Source organism: Anolis carolinensis, chromosome 2, assembly GCF_035594765.1.
Source record: "Anolis carolinensis isolate JA03-04 chromosome 2, rAnoCar3.1.pri, whole genome shotgun sequence".
NCBI lineage: Eukaryota > Metazoa > Chordata > Lepidosauria > Squamata > Dactyloidae > Anolis > Anolis carolinensis.
In genome coordinates this window covers 163,996,726-164,014,276 of record NC_085842.1, presented here as the reverse complement: position 1 = coordinate 164,014,276, position 17,551 = coordinate 163,996,726, and the positions used below count along the sequence as shown (strand labels likewise).

The following is a 17,551-nucleotide window of genomic DNA, read 5'->3' as shown; positions in this document are numbered from 1 at the left end:
AAAAGACTCTAGTCACTTGATTTGTGGGAATACAAAAGAGAACATGCAAGCAAGAAATCAATCTGGATTTTTGTTAGATTTGTGGCAACTGCCCTGATTTTGCAGATACAGTCTCTGTTAATCCTCTGACATCCTACATATGAGATTTGAGATAAGGCCACCAATAAGGAGATTTGTACTTGGTGAGCTTCTGCTAAACCAAATCAGCCAGGATAGAGAACAAGCACTCCAGATTGAAGGCAAATTACAAAGGTTTATTACATTTTGGCCAAAAGGGATGCCATTACCAGCCTACACTCAAAATGTACAAGCATAACTCCATAGAAACATAAAAGACATTTCTTGCAGTTCTGACAGCTATTCAGACTCCCTGTGACTCCTCCTGATTGGTCGAGAATTCGTGCTGGCTAGGACCCATGCAGTGATTGGCCAGAAATTTCCATTATGACACTGATATGAGGAGGAGACCCCCATGGCAGAAAGAAGAGTAACTTTGTCATTGGTCAGTTGCAGAGACACCCCCTGGGTGGGTGCAAAACTGGGGGAAATGATGATGTGGGTATACAGATGATTCCTTTATTGACTTAAGTGTCCAGTTCTATAGAGAGTGAGGTGCAAAACCCAAGAGACAAAAGGTGACAATCCTAAATAACCAGGGGCTTAGCCTCCTATTCAGAAGACTAATGTATTCATAATTGTTTAGCTTTCTCTTCCATCAAAATTTATTTATTTATTTGCAGCAAAGGAGATTCAGAGTGGCCTTAACAAAAGGCAACAATTCAATCTATATATATAAAAGAGTGATGGAATCCTGGCGACCGCCAAAACAACAAAACTAAACACCCCACAACCTCGAAAACTGACAACACAACCCATCATCCACGCCTCTAGGTTGATACAACAAAAAGAAAAGAAAAATAAAGTCCTAATTAGAGGGAGAGGAAGAATTGTTTTTATCCAATTGCTGCCAGTTAGAAGGCTAAGCTCCGCCCACTTGGTCTCCTAGCAACCCACTCACCCAGGGGACAGGCAGAGTTAGGCCTCACTTAGGCCTCTTCCACACTGCCTATAAAATACAGATTATCAGATTTTAACTGGATTAGATGGCAGTGTATACTCAAGGCCCTTCCACACAGCTATATAACCCATATAATCTTATATTATCTGCTTTAACTGGATTATCTGGACTCCACACCTTTACCCTTTACCTTAACTATTACCAATTCCTCAATACTTTATTTCCCATACCACCATACTTCGCCACAGCAACGCGTGGCCGGGCACAGCTAGTGTTTTATAAAACAGACATATAATAAAAATAAACATATACATTAAAATGCAAATTTTAAAAGCATATACACATTAAAAACAGTTTTTAAAAACCACACAATCTGAAATCATAGCCAAGAGCCATTCCAGTCGTGATTGCACATATTCTATCTTCACTTATTGCATTGCATTATTGTCAAAGGCTTGGTCTCAAAGCCATGTTTTTACTTTCTTTCTAAAGGTTAGGAAGGAGCTGAGCTGATCTGATCTGACAAAATGACAAGCCTCCAGCCTCAGTCAAACAGGTAAACATTCTAAGCTCATCTTGGTGACAAAAGGATCATCTGTCTTTCTCTCACACACACAGGGCCAGCCCTAGGTAATTTTCAAGTGTAAGCCAAAAGAATCCCCCCCCCCCAAACCAATCACTGAAAAAAAAAGTTGGATAAGCAAAAATGTTCGATAATAAGGAGGGATTAAGGAAAAGCCTCTTAAAAATCAAATTACATTATGATTTTACAAATTAAGCACCCAAACACCATGTTTTACAACAAATCAACAGAAAAAGCAGTTCAATACAGGGTAATGTTATGTAGGAATTACTATATTTGCGAATTTAGCACCAAACATTGAACTGGGATATAGGACAGTGTGGACTCAGATAACCCAGTTCAAAGCAGATATTGTGGGTTATTCTGCCTTGATATTCTGGGTTATTTGGCTGTGTGGAAGAGCCCTGAGGGTCCTTCCACACAGCCATATAACCCAGAATATCAGGGCAGACAATCCACAAGTATGTTTCAGTTTACTTGGAATACACGAAGCATGTTTAAGAAGCGGTCCAAGAGTCCAGAAGAGCCTTGACTCCCCATATGACCATCATCCCACTTTCTTTACTAGTTAACTTGAACCCAGTATGCTTTATTATGCCAATTGCTTGCCTTAGATCAGGCATGAGGCAAACTTCGACCACGCCAGGCTACAGCCGCGGAGGTGTTTCGAGAGTGACACCTTTCTAAATTGCATTTGATAGGAACAATGCCATGTGTAATCTTTCTCTTAGGTTTTGCTCCAGAGTATTCACAACAAGCCCTGTGTTAAATAGAAGATTGCTGTACAAATCATCTAGAGTTCCCAAACACATTTTATTCCTAAGACTAGGTAATAGCATGTATTTATATTTCATTTGCACCTTTTAAAAAGGCATGTGTGAGTGGTACTGCATGTGCATGGGATGATAATGCTTTAAGATGTTTGTTTTGTTTGTTTGCCAGAATGATACATGGTTGATCACAATCTAATTTGTCCTCTTTTAATATTCTGTTTATCTAGATCTTTATTCTCAAGCTGTAATTGGCAATTTGGTTCATACACGAGGCTCTGAGAGTATAGCATTCATGGAAGTGGAAGAGCTTTATTTGAGAAAAAATGCTTCTTCTTTTTTTTCTTTTTCTTTTTTTTTTTGAAAAAAGGTGGTTGTGGTAAGGGAATCAAATGACAGGAGCAGCTTTCGGATTGTTGCCTTCATTCAAGAATGAATGCAATTTTTTCCATCACTAGCTACTGATTGAGCCATTTTGTTTGCTACTGAAATCTGAGTCTACTTAATAATCAACTTTCTCACCACTGCAGACTGCAATGATACGTGTGTGTGTTGGTAGGGGAGGGATCTTGGCATGAGGATGCCGAGTAAAGGAGGCCTTTCCAGACATCCCCTTACCAACTGTACATTCCACCTAGCTTAAGATCCCTGATCATTTATGGCCACTTTGTGGTTACAGAGGACTCTTCTGTCCAACTATTTATTTACTCAAGATCCCAGGAATTTATTTTTAACAGGATTTTAAAAATACTGTGTGTATATATATAGAGTGTTAACAAAGAGGTTTCTAAAAGGCAGGTAACTTTTTTTCTCAGCACAAGATCGGCCTCCATTATAGTGTCAACAAAATGAAGCTTCATTTGTGTCAACCTAAGAAATCATCTTTTCTGCTGGGTGACAGTCTGTTTGTACCCAACACAGCAGAAATCTTGGACAGTGGGTATGGAAGACAGTGCGCCATTCATGGTTTGTTTGTTTTTTTGAGACACTAGTGCCTGGCAGGTTGATCATGCCTATATAATAAGGGTTTGAGAACAGGAGAGATACAAGGCAGAGGACACACACTATCAACATCACCTCTCAGAAATGGTTGGAAGTATGGCTCAAGCCAAGAGATAGTGAACCAACACCCTAACATGTTTTGGGATATCACAAGGTCATTTAGCACAATCAAAACAAGAAGTTGGCATCATAATGGTTGCATGGTAACCAACCTGTAGCCTCCCATATATTCAACTGAACTCCCCAGATTTTTTCATCTCTTGTTGGAGCTCATGGGAGTTACAGTGGCAGTAACATTTGGAGGTCCACTGTTGCTCATCCCCCAATTTTGCCTGAATAAGTATCAATATTATTCCTAGTTTGTCTCATGCAAATATAAGGTGGGCTCCCCAATTTGATGAATTAACTTTAAAAACAGACTAATGCTTCCCTTCCTCCTCTACTGAAAAAAAAATGCTTCTCTTTTGAGCCCTTTCTGGCTCTTTCAAGTTGCTCAGTTTTGCTTGATTCTTTCCAAAGTGTGTTTTAGGAAATTCCAGACACAACCTAGAGATGTGCAGACGCTTCCTACCCTCTAAGGAATTTCAGTTGTTTGTCAAAATTCATTTGGGTTCCCTATGAATTCCTGAGATGTCTCGTTTGAAAAGGAAACGCTCCCCCTTTCAGTCTTACTACCCATTTCATTTCCAGGAAAAAAGTTGGTGGCAATTCTTGGCATTGCAAATGCCATCAACGGTGTCAAGTGTCTGGCAAGAAGGGAACAGCAGGGATGATCCAGGGTTACTTTCCTCCAAATATTTTGGGCTATAACTCCCATCATCGCTGACCATTAATTCTGTTAGCTGGTGATGTTAGCATTTGTCGAAAAAACCGCCCAGATAGACGGCTTAGATAGAAATAGGATATTGGGTAAAAAAACCAAATTGTATTTTTCACACCATCAACGTATGTTTTATGATAAATGTCTGACACTATGCTGCCTGTGATGACACAAATAACAGTTGTGATAACACCATTCATGTCAAAGAATGGCAATCCCTTACCTCGATATATCTAACGGACCAATCCCAAGGGTAAGAAAGTTTCAGTTCTGTCAGACAGGACTTGACCAGTGGACCACAGGGAAATAATTGGTTTGGAACCCCTATTGAGTTTACACTCATTTTATGGCTCCTCCAAGGATGGAAGCTTTCTACATCCTGACCATCTCATGCTACCTTAGACCAAGCCTTGGAGGAAAGTCAGCATGCAGTGGGCCATTGGTAAACACTAGGGCATGGTTCCAGGACTATTCATGGCTATTAAAATCCATGGATACTCAATTTACACTATATACAATAGCATAGTAAAACAGTGTCCCTTAAGTAAAATGGCAAAGTCAAAGTTGCCGCTTCACTGACATGGGAGGCACTCGTTTTTACTGTCCTTTGATGTTCTGCCTATCATGTATCTGGTCTGAGTGAATATCATACTTAGAACTGGCACCTAGTTGAAGACCCTGGTTGGCTGTGCATGAACTTTAACAGACTAGAGAAAACCTGAATGTAGTGCACTCCAGAAGCAGTGCCAATGTTGAGATACCTTCACAGCAGGTTTTGCCCAGGTGGAGAATGTTCATACGCAGCAAAAACAACTCCTGGATGGAATAAGGTCTAAACAGCATCAAAGATCTGCCTAGATATCATTCATCTCCTACCCAATTAAAGCTTTGCACCCCTAATTTTGGGTGCACTAGAAGGAGTTGTTTCTCATCATTAGCTATCTGGAGACATTAGGGATGGAACCTCTGGTCTTTTGCATGCAAAACATGTGCTCTGCCACTGGGTTATTTGGTCCCTTGGGAGAAAAAAATTCAATTTATTTGCATATTTTTGATAATATTTATGCAATCCTTAATATCAGGAGTTTTATTTATTTATGAAGGACAGTCTTCATAAGTAAATATAAGTAGAGGGAGTCTGGGTTTTCACCTTATAGCATGCAAGATGAAATTGTCATTCAGGAGTGGGAATTGCAATAATCAAAAGAAGCCATGGATCATCATCATCATCTCTTCCTCCTCCTCCTCCTCCTCCTCCTCCTCCTCCTCCTCCTCCTCCTCCTCTTCTTCTTCTTCTTCTTCCACCTATCTCTTTCAAAATAGTCATTTGTTTTAGCAATGCAGGGAAGAGGAATAGCAGGAGATGTCACTGAAGCAACGCATCCACTCTCAGTTCGGGCTAAGCACCAGCAACATATATGACTCATTCAGACAAGATGTTTGCCTGTCCTTGGAGACAAGTAACTTGAGGGAGCCACCTCTGTCCTCAAGTCTCCTGTGAAAAGAAGCCTTTGTCCAGGCTCCTTCTGTTTTCTCAACTTTTTACCAGCTCTGCTCCCCCCCAGTTTTGTCCCTATTTCCAAGGGGTGTATGTATGTTTTCACTGTGCAGCCATGAAGGATAGGGATTGATTTATTTTTAAAAATGAAAGCTGACATTCTTTGGAGGATTCTGAATGAATTATGGGATTTCATGTTAAAAAGCCAGATTCCACAGTCTGTCTCTGTGCTGCTATTTATGGCCAAACGTGAATCTCAAAGCATTAATTTGACACTCTCCTTGGAACACTGAGGTCTATTTATGTCATCACAAGCCATAGCTGTGTGTTCGTGGCCCAGGGATGCAGTACGCAGGGAATACAACTACTTCCAGTATGACATAAAGCTCCTTCACTACCTCTGTGTCCCACCCTTCTGTCCCTCTAGTGAAGTCCCAATAAGTCAATGGAGAACAAGTCCAGTCTTATGAATGGATGCATGCCACAGTTTAATTGCAGGCCAACATTTGTAGGGCAGTCTTCATATTTGAGGTTACGCCAGTGTGTGCTGGCCCCCAATCAAAACAACCAGGCTAGTGGCCACAATCCATGTGGATCTCCACTATGAAGCTTAAGACTGCACGGGTCTCTCATCACTTTCTCCATTGCAGTTCGCTGTTTTTATTTCATATGAGGCACCTAACTAACCTTTCTTGTGTGCGTTTCAAAATGGCCCGTGATGACAAGAAGATAGATGCTCAGCAACGTTGGGACATCATGCTACATGTTTTTATTCTTTGATCCTTGAAGTTGGTGTGGTCAATAGCAGTTGGTGGCTTTTTTGTCAGGATGGCAAGGACTCCACAGTGGGTTTAAAAGAGTTGTCCAGGGTTTTGACACTGTTTTCATGATGGGGTTCAGCAATTTGGAGGGCTCCTTTCAAGTTTGAGCTAAAATCCAAACTAGATTTGGAAGCTGTTGACTAGGACTCAAGATGGTGAGGAAACCCAAAATATTATGATTGACAATCATCAGATGAGAATAGTTTCAGATGCTATACTGTAGGATGGACATTTGTCTTCAGAGTGCCATCTCTGGGAGTGTCCCTATGGTGAATGTAACATTCCACCCTTTGATTTCTAGGGCAAAAAATTATTTCATCTCTTCTGTCTTTAGTTGGAGACAGGCCATAGTTTTTAAGTGAGCTGAAGGTGTCGTAATTATAGCATCTTTTCTCAGAATGTTGTTTTCCTTTTATCATTTATCCCCATAGCTCAGTGGTTCTCAACCTGGGGTCCCCAGATGTTTTTGACCTACAACTTCCAGAAATCCCAGCCAGTTTATCAGCTGTTAGGATTTCTAGGAGATGAAGGCCAAAACATCTGGGGGTCCCAGGTTGAGAACCACTGCCATAGCTCTTTCTGGTCAAAGGTTTTAAAATTACCATAAAAACCTTTTGTATGGACACAGTGGCATGGATCCAAAACGCTTCTTATCCTATTTTCAACTCTCTTTCCCTCTTTGTAGTCAGTTCCAGTATTGGAGTGGAGACAGAATGTGCAGAATCAGAACACTGGGACATGAATGGGGTCACAAATGATAATATTCTAGTGATATTACTGGGACCACTGACATCCCTACTGGGTTTCTCCCCTACCCTCAATGCATATCAATAATCCCCACAGCAGCTGGATGAAAAAATAGTTGTTGTTTTTTTTTCCTGGAATCCAACACATTTTAGGGTTATTTGATATTGAATAGGCCAGTGGTGCTCAACCTGTGGGTCCCCAGGTGTTTTGGACTACAACTCCCAGAAATGCCAGCCAGTTTACCAGCTGTTATGATTTTTGGGAGTTGAAGGCAAAACATTTGGAGAGCCACAAGTTGAGAACCACTGGAATAGGCAACTGAGGCCCATAGTCCTACAGAAGACCTAATGGATATGAAAACTTCTAAAATCAGTGTGTTGATGCTGATCCACAGAGCTTACGATCTTTTTTGTCTTCCTTGAGGATATAGTTATGGGGACTGTTATATATGAATGCCACTGTCTCTGTACTATAGTTTTCTGGTTGAAGGTGAGATCTTTGTATTAAATAATAGGTTCAGTCTGCCAAAGTCATTCTAATCTTGTTCTTGGTTGTGTTTGCTTTCATATAATTTCCAACTTAAGGTATGTTTAAATTCACTCTATAGTGGGGCTTTCTGGGGCTGAGGGCTTGTGTGACTTATCCAACTTCATCCAATGGGTTTCCAAGGCCAAGTGGGGAATAGTATCCTGATATCTAGAGTCCATGTTCAGTGCTCAGACTACTGTACCACACTGGCTTTCAGTGAAACACATTTACTATATTCAGCTGAAAACAGAAAATGATTTGCAATCCCTGGACATTTTCATTTGTTTGTGATGTGAGTCTTTAAATCAGTTTGGCTCCTCCTTCACTTCTCCTTCATCACCTTTTTCTCCTTCACCACCTTCTTCAAAATGTTTTGAAGAAAATATTTGCATTTGCAAGCAGAGAATGTGTGCCAAGGTTTGAGACTCATTTCCCCTCCCCACATGCTTCATTCCTGAAAAAAGGACTCACTCATGCCTCCAACTGTAAGTTGCTCATGGTTAAGAAATGTCTGCATTCTGTGTGCATTACAAGAGTCACGGTGTATTCACTGTTCACCTTTCTAAGAAAAGCCATCTTGTTTCCGATACTCTACTACATCTTCTAATTGGCTTCTGCTACTCCCTGCCAACATTCAGACACATGTTTGTTTGTTTACTTGCATGTGTGTATGGGGAGGAGGGGGGAATAAAACTGGTGTAATTAATGGAGCGACTGGTTTCTAGCTCCAGCCATTTGCAAGGGCATGCAAGAATAAATGCAAGCCTTCAGATGAAGTTTAAAATGAGATTCCATTGAGGTTTATGAGCATTCTCCAGAACAAGATCTGTATCCTGGAGCTATTGCTTGTGCTTCTTTCTGATTATCGATTTCAGCTAGTGTAGAAAACTTGAACGTTGGATTTCTATGCAGGTCAATTAGGTGTTTTCTTTCAAAACTACTAGGACATGCTTTGTAAATAAGATTACTTGCTATAAATGCAGAGAACACAAGGCTCCATTGAGACATGAATCTTATCCCTTCTTCCATGTGCATAAGGCTGAACAACCCTAATTCATGCTATGAGGATGGACTATATTTGGTTACTTTTATGAAGGCTTTCTAAAAAGTGGGGAGTAGTGGCTGAAGGGAGCAATGGAAGAACTAACAGACATGTATCTCTAGATAAGGCTGTTATGCACATCATCCAGTCAATCTTGATAGACCAACTGCTTTCTTGAGCGGTGAGAGTAAAACATTTCATTGAACTTAGAAGGACCTTCTAATCAACCTTCCTCTAGATTGTTCTGATTTTTCCTGGCTGTATGACCTTGTTCCAGAAGCATACTCTCCTGACATGGCCACACAGCCTGGAAAACCCACAACAACCCAACCATGAAAGCCTTCAACAACCTTCCTCTAATACAGTGTTTCTCAACCTGGGGGTTAAGACCCCTGGGGGGATCATGAGGGGGCTTCAGAGGGGTCACCAAAGACAATCAGAAAACACATGTTTCTGATGGTCTTTGGTAATCTCTTTAGCAGAGAAGACTAAACATCTCCTCGCCTGTCCTTTGGCCCAATTCTATCATTGATGGGGTTCAAGGAGCTCTTTGATTGTAGGTGAACTGTAAATCTCAGCAACTGCAATTCCTAGATGTCCAAGTCTATTTTCCCCCAAACTCCACCAGTGTTCACATTTGGGCATATTGAGTATTCGTGTCAAGTTTGGTCCAGATCCATCATTGTTTGAGTCTTCAATGCTCTGGATGTAGGTGAAGTACAACTGCCAAACTCAAGGACAATGCCCACCAAATCCTTCCAGTATTTCATGTTAGTCATGAGAGTTCTGTGTGCCAAGTTTGGTTCAATTCCATCATTGGTGGGGGTTCAGAATGCTCTTTGATTGTAGGTGAACTATAGATCCCAGCAACTACAACTCCCAAATGCCAAAATCAATCCTCCCCCAACCCCACCAGTATTCAAATTTAGGCATATCGGGTATTTATGCCAAATTTGTTCCAAATTTGGGTGTATCGGGCATTTGTGCCAAATTATGATCCAGTTAATGAAAATACATCCTGCATATCAGATCTTTACATTACAATTCATAACAGCAGCAAAATTACAGTTATGAAGTAGCAACAAAAATAATTTTATGGTTGTGGGTCACCATAACATGAGGAACTGCATTAAGGGGTCACAGCATTAGGAAGGTTGAGAACCACTGCTCTAATTGGTGCCTTGCAGGTATGTGTGTGCTTCCGACATTTAAGGATGATGGAAGTTGTCCAACTGCAGGACATCCAGTTGGAGAAGATTGCTTTTAACCTGAGATTGGATCATTCCAGTATTGGTTGGTACATTTGCCTGTGGGTTGTTCCCATGGTTCTGGGGGGAACAATTCCTTTTGGTATCTTCTGTTAATTGGTGCCTGATATCCTTCAATGTTCCATAAATTCAAACTGGGGCACAACTGACCAAACAACATCAGAATGTGGTTAAGATGTGAGAATTACTAATACATGAGAACGCCCAAGCTGGGAGAGGCTGCAGCAGTTTGCTTTTGCCTCATCCTCCTGGGAAGGGCAGGACTCCACTCTTTCTCTCATCATTGTCCCTCATTGACTCCACCCTTCCTCTCTTCTTTTTCCAAATAAGAAAAATACTTTTGCCCTTTATCCTCAGTTTGCACAAATTGAAGTAAGCTGAGATCATGGGGGGAAGTGGGAGGAGAGACATAAAGGTAAAGGTAAAGGTTTTCCCCTGACGTTAAGTCCAGTCGTGACCGACTTTGGGGGTTGGTGCTCATCTCCATTTCTAAGCCGAAGAGCTGGCATTTGTCCATAGACACCTCCAAGGTCATGTGGCCGGCATGACTGCATGGAGCGCCGTTACCTTCCCGCCGGAGCAGTACCTATTGATCTACTCACATTGGCATGTTTTCGAACTGCTAGGTTGGCAGGAGCTGGGGCTAATAGCGGGCGCTCATTCCGCTTCCGGGATTTGAACCTGGGTCCACAAATTCAGCAGCTCAGCACTTTAACACACTGTGCCACCAGGGGCCCCAGGAGAGACATACCAGGACATTTTGAAAACAGCCGGAAAAGTGGGGTGACAAGAATAGTATTTGGGACTATCATTGCTAGATTGGGACAGTTGAAGGGTATGTCACCTGGGCTGCTGGTTTGGATCTATCTTTTTAAACGACCATTGAACAAGGATTTCCTATGTTGCTCAAAGCAGTTCAAATGTCTGGATGCTTCTGCTTCCAAGCTGAAGTAGGAGATTAGTTTATGGCAGTGGTTCCCAACCTTTGGGCCTCTAGGTGTTTTGGACTTCAGCTCCCCCAGTTACCTAACAGCTGGTAAACTGGCTGGGATTTCTGGGAGCTTAAGTCCAAAACACCTGGAGGCCCAAAAGTTGGGAACCACTGGTTTATGGAGTTTCTACAGGAGTAAAGTGGAAGCAGCAGAATCAAAGCAACATCTGGCAAGCCCCCACACTCTTCAAAGCGGCACAGGAGGGCCTTGTTAAAAGACAGTGAGACTCCTTCCAGCACCTCCTACATGAAAGTAAGCATAATGTGCAACAAGGCCTAACTGTTCTTCATTACAACAAGAAGTTTAAAGGTGGTGTGTCATTCTGTTCCCCTCCAAAAATAATATTTTACGCCTCATCACTCAGAAAAGTAACACAGTATGGGTAGCAGTGTTACTTATAAGACATTTATTTGTTTGTTTATTGTTAACATGTTTGTTTATCATCTCTCAACCCACTGGGGTGATGTACAACAGATAAAATACATAAAAACCTTCTTTAAAAACACATCAAAATATTTAAGTTTGAAAAAAAATACATGCCATGGACTTCTCTTTCAATGGTGTAAATCACACTCAAGCTTATTGGTTCCTAGCTGTTTTTCACAGGTATGAAAAGATTTTCGAGTCAGACTTTCTTCCCAACTTTCTTTCATGCTGCTTTTATTTGACATTTTTACACCTGACAAAAATTGCACTGAATATGGAAACTACAAACCAACCGCCCTAGTGAATTCCAGTATAATGAAAATGCAAGCTTTGTTTGCTGTGTTGCTGTTATTCACTGGCAAGTCCCCCTTGATGTATGGTTTTTTTTTTTTTCCGTGTCAGGAGTGACTTGAGAAATGCAAGTTGCTTCTGGTATGAGAGAATTGGCTATCTGCAAGGACGCTGCCCAGGGGATGGCATCCAGGCCCAGGGGATGCCTGGATGTTTGATGTTTTATCATCCTTGTGGGAGGCTTCTCTCATGTCCCCGCATGGGACACTGGAGCTGACAGAGGGAGCTCATCCATTCTCCATGGATTTGAACCACTGACTTATCAGTCAGCAGTCCTGCTGGCACAAGGGTTTAACCCAATGCACCACATCCTGGTGACGTATGGTGATTCTATGAATGAGAGACCTTCAGGAGTCCTGATCATCAACAAGTCTTACAAACTCAGCGGCATGGCTTCCTTGGTTGCCTCCCTATTTCCTTCTTCTTTCCTCTTTTCCTACAGCCTTCCTGTTTTGCCAAGCGCTATCATTATCCCCAATAAATCACAGCTCTTTCCAGACAGCTGAATAAAATCTCACAATATCTTCTTTGAACTGGGATATATGGCGACGTGGACTTAGATAACCCAGTTCAAAGCAGAGATTGTGGGATTTTCTGCCTTGATATTCTGGGTTATATGGCTGTGTGGAAGGGCCCCACATTTGTCATGATATGTCCAAAATCCTACAGCCTCAGTTTAGTCTTCTTCCCTTCTAGGAAGAGTTCAGATTTGGTTTGGTTTTAGACCTGCTCACGTGTTGATTTTTTTTGACAATCTGTAGTCTCTTTGCAACTCTCCTCCAGCACCAACTTCAAATGAGTTGATTCTCTTCATTTCAGTTTTCCCCGCTATCCAACTTTCATATCTGTGATTCTGTGGCATTGATGATACTGGCAGTACTTGGTAATAAGGATCAAAATACAACAATACAAGTTTGATGATTCAGCTCAGCTAGTTTTTATCCATCACTAGCAGGGAGAGGCTCATTTAAAGTTGGCTGCACATCTGATAGGTTTCTTTTTATTTATTTTTTTAAAACATAGGTAAAGGTAAAGGTTTCCCCTGACGTTAAGTCCAGTCATGTCTGACTCTGGGGGTTGGTGCTCATCTCCATTTCTAAGCTGAAGAGCCTGCGTTGTCCGTAGACACCTCCAAGGTCATGTGGCCAGCATGACTGCATGGAGCACCATTACCTTCCTGCCGGAGCGGTACCTATTGATCTACTCACATTAGCATGTTTTTGAACTGCTAGGTTGGCAGAAGCTGGAGCTAACAGCTGGTGCTCACTCTGCTCCCGGGATTTGAACCTGGGACCTTTCTGTCTGGTAGTTCAGCAGCTCAGTGCTTTGACATACTCTGCCACCGGGGGTCCTTTTAAACATAACAAACAATAAATATTCCATCATAATATGTACCTTGGGCTACAGCAAGTACACAGCTTTCTTGTTGTATCAGCTACATGGGCTAGTACCTTACAAAGACCTATTCAATTCAAGTCCAGGTTGTCCGAAGGACCATATCTTCATATATGAGCCTGCCATTGTTCTTGAGATTGTCTGAGACATCCCTCTCTCCTTGTTCCACCATCCACCAGGAACACGGGAGAGGACCTTCTTGGTGGCTGTTCCCATGTCCCTCCCTTCCTTGAAAGGTTCGATTTGTACCTTCCTTGCTATCCTTTCATAGGCAGGATTTTTTAAATCATGTCAGAAGAAACTTGAGAACATACTACAAGTCGCTTCTGGTGTGAGAGAATTGGCCGTCTACAGAGACATTGCCCAAGGGATGCCCAGATGTGTTGGAAGGCTTCTCTCATGTCCCCTCATGGGAAGCTAGAGCTGACAGACGGGAGCTCACTCTGTCTCTCACATTCGAACTGGCAACCATCAGGTCAGCAGTCCAGCCGGCACAAGGGTTTAACGCATTGCGCCACCGTGGCTCCATTTCATAGGCAGGTAAAACCCTTTTGTCAGGTATGAGAAGGCTGACAGCCCATGGGGTGGTTGGAAGAGGATCTTTCATGTACTTTGTTGTTTATACATACAGTAGAGTCTCACTTATCCAACATAAACGGGCTGGTAGAACGTTGGATAAGCAAATATGTTGGATAATAAGGAGAGATTAAGGAAAAGCCTGTTAAACACCAAATTAGGTTATGATTTTATAAATTAAGCATCAAAACATCATGTTATACAACAAATTTGACAGAAAAAGTAGTTCATTACACAGTAATGCTATGTAGTAATTACTGTATTTATGAATTTATCACCAAAATATCACAATGCATTGAAAACATTGACTACAAAAATGCATTGGATAATCCAGAACGTTGGATAAGCGAGTGTTGGATAAGTGAGACTCTACTGTATTTCTCTTTTTAATGGTGGTACAGTAGAGTCTCACTTATCCAAGCCTCGCTTATCCAAGCCTCTGGATAATCCGAGCCATTTTTGTAGTAAATGTTTTCAATATATCATCATATTTTGGTGCTAAATTCATAAATACAGTAATTACAACATAACATTACTGCATATTGAACTACTTTTTCTGTCAAATTTGTTGTATAACATGAAGTTTTGGTGCTTAATTTGTAAAATCATAACCTAATTTGATGTTTATTAGGCTTTTCCTTAATGCCTCCTTATTATCCAAGATATTCGCTTATCCAAGCTTCTGCCGGCCCGTGTAGCTTGGATAAGTGAGACTCTACTGTACTTTCAACTGCAGAGTTTAATTTGTTTATATACTGAACTTTAGTAAAATGTTTTTATTTTATTTTAAAGTTGTATCTGCATTAAGTTGGTAATCAGCTTAGATTCCCAGATTGGGGGGGAAAAGGTAGAATACAAACAATATAATAAAAATCATTATTATTTCCATTACAACTTTGTGTTGGTGTGCTAATCCATCTCTAATTACATCATTCCACAGGTTGGCATGTGAGGTAGGAGAACAAATTGCATCTGTCTGGCTGTTTATGTAACCAATGAATAGAAACCACACAGCAATAAAGTTACTTTGAAACACTGATTGTTGTGTTTCTTGTACTTCTTGGATCAACTTTTCCACCAGGGTTATATTCTATTTTATTATATTATATTATTTTATTAACCAAAATCAACATGTAATAGCAAAAAATACATATAATGCAAAGACACAACACATGTTGCCAACTACTAATCAGTTACTATCATCAGGATTATATTCTAAACCCTAGACCCTCATAGATAGGCAAGTTAGAACCTCTTTCCAGACTAATTCCAGTCTTGAAGCCAAATGGGAATGTATTATTAAAACCTTATGAAATCAGATTTACTCATAAAAACTGGCAATATGCCAATTTCAGCAGAAACTTCTCTATATTTTAGTGATTCCCCTCTCCATTTATTTAAATAGGATTTCACAGAAAAAAATGGATATTATCATGCAAGACTATCACACACATAGATATCTTTAGTGCAAAAGGGCCTGTGATGAATTCATAATAATAGAAATCAGTATTGCCTACTGTTTCTTGATCTGAGTTCCTGTTTTTGTTTATGTATAAATTATCCATACTGTATAAATTGGCCTTCTCCCTTTGTTTAAAAATGTTTGTGGATAATGTACATAGATTACTTATTTATGTATGTGAAACAAAGTAACTGTTCTTCCCCCACGCTATCTTAACTACTTGGAAGGTGAACTGGCTGCACAGGGAAGAGATCAGAGACTATATAGTTGACTATAGTTGACTAAAACACCAATTTATTAATTGACGGGGATTGTAGACTTTCTCTCCTCCTGAATCTTACTAAGTCTTTATGAGGAGACGTAAAGTCTTTGCGAGATAGACACAGTTTTGGCTGAACTGAGGCTCTTGAATCTTTATTTCTCCTTATTGTCTCTTTCCTGTATGATGTTCTACTTGTTAGGGAAAATTACCCTAAAGCAGTGGTTCTCAACATGGGGTCCCCAGATATTTTTAGCCTACAACTCCCAGAAATCCCAGCCAGTTTACCAGCTGTTAGGATTTGTGGAGTTGAAGGCCAAAACACCTGGGGACCCACAGGTTGAGAACCACTGCTGTGCATAAAATATTAATCCCTCTAACTAAAAAGAGGCTTAACTAGGGGTAAACAGTGAGGATCTTCATGGGGCATGACAGTAACTGTCCTGGCACAGCCCAAACATCATTCACCTTCACAGCCAGGAGGAGGGAAAGGTGCACGTCTTTCCCACCTCCTTACTCTTGCTGCACACATCTTTCCCGTCTGCTCCCTCGCCCCGTGCGTGCCTTCCAAAGCTTTGCTTCTTTATAACGGTATTTTAACCATTATTTAATTAATAATCAATATTAAGGGGTGCTTTGCTAGTGCTTTTGGTCCACAAAGGTAGAAGGGGGTTGGACTAAATGGCCCAAGGAGTCTCTTCCAACTATTATTATTATTGACACAACAACATTGTATGACACAGCAAACAAGATAGATATGCTGGATTTCGTATCACAAAATCACAAGTCAAACACTTCCTGAGCGTTTAGGACTGTGTGATGTATTTTCGGATGATGCTCGCAGATCCCAGTAGGGTGGCCTTTTGCAGTTGGCAGATTGTAATTTTGTCAATGTCTATTGTTTCCAAATGCCGGCTGAGATCTTTTGGCATGGCACCCAGTGTGCCCATCACCACCGGGACCACCTGTACTGGTTTCTGCCAGAGTCTTTGAAGTTCAATCTTGAAGTCCTGATAGCGGCTGAGTTTTTCCTGTTGTTTTTCGTCAATGCGACTGTCACCTGGGATGGCAACATCAATGATCCAAACCTTTTTCTTTTCCACAACTGTGATGTCTGGTGTGTTGTGTTCCAGAACTTTGTCAGTCTGGATTCGGAAGTCCCACAGTATCTTTGTGTTCATTTTCCAATACTTTTGCAGGTTTGTGATCCCACCAGTTCTTTACTGCTGGGAGGTGGTACTTGAGGCATAAGTTCCAATTAATCGTTTGGGCCACATAGTTGTGCCTCTGTTTGTAGTCAGTCTGTGCGATTTTCTTGCAGCAGCTGAGGATATGATCAATGGTTTCATCGGTTTCCTTGCACAGTCTGCATTTTGGGTCATCAGCTGATTTTTCGATCTTGGCCTTAATTGCATTTGTTCTGATGGCTTGCTCCTGGGCTGCAAGGATCAGGCCTTTTGTCTCCTTCTTCAGTGTCCCATTCGTGAGCCATAGCCAGGTCTTATCCTTGTCAGCTTTTCCTTCAATTTTGTCAAGGAAATTTCCATGCAATGCTTTGTTGTGCCACCTGTCAGTTCTAGTTTGTAGTGCAGTTTTCCTGTACTGGTTTTTTGTCTGCTGTGCTTTGAGGAGTTTCTGATTTTTTACTTCAATCAAAGCAGGTTCTTCACTTTTCTTTACATATTCTTCCAGGTCATGTTCTTCTTTGACTGCTTGTTTTATTTGTAAGAGTCCTCTGCCACCAGATCTTCTAGGCAGATATAGCCGGTCAACATCACTGCGAGGGTGTAGTGAATGATGAATGATCATGAGTTTTCTTGGGGTTTTTTTTGTCCAAATTGTCCAGTTCCACCTGGACAATTATTATTATTATTATTATTATTATTATTATTATTATTATTATTATTATTATTATTATTATTAACATGGAGTCTGGGTGGCCATCTGTCAGGGATGCTTTGCTTGTGATGTTGGTGCACAAAGGTAGAAGAGG

At 41.0% G+C, this 17,551-nt stretch overlaps 1 long non-coding RNA gene across 1 annotated transcript; it reads left to right on the top strand.

The window, feature by feature from the left end:
- Window positions 1–473: 473 nt before the first annotated feature.
- Window positions 474–14,876, top strand: LOC134296332 (uncharacterized). The gene is made up of 2 exons (XR_010003037.1): window positions 474–1,574; window positions 14,778–14,876. It is a non-coding gene; the product is annotated as an uncharacterized LOC134296332 (long non-coding RNA).
- The last annotated feature ends 2,675 nt before the right edge of the window (window positions 14,877–17,551 follow it).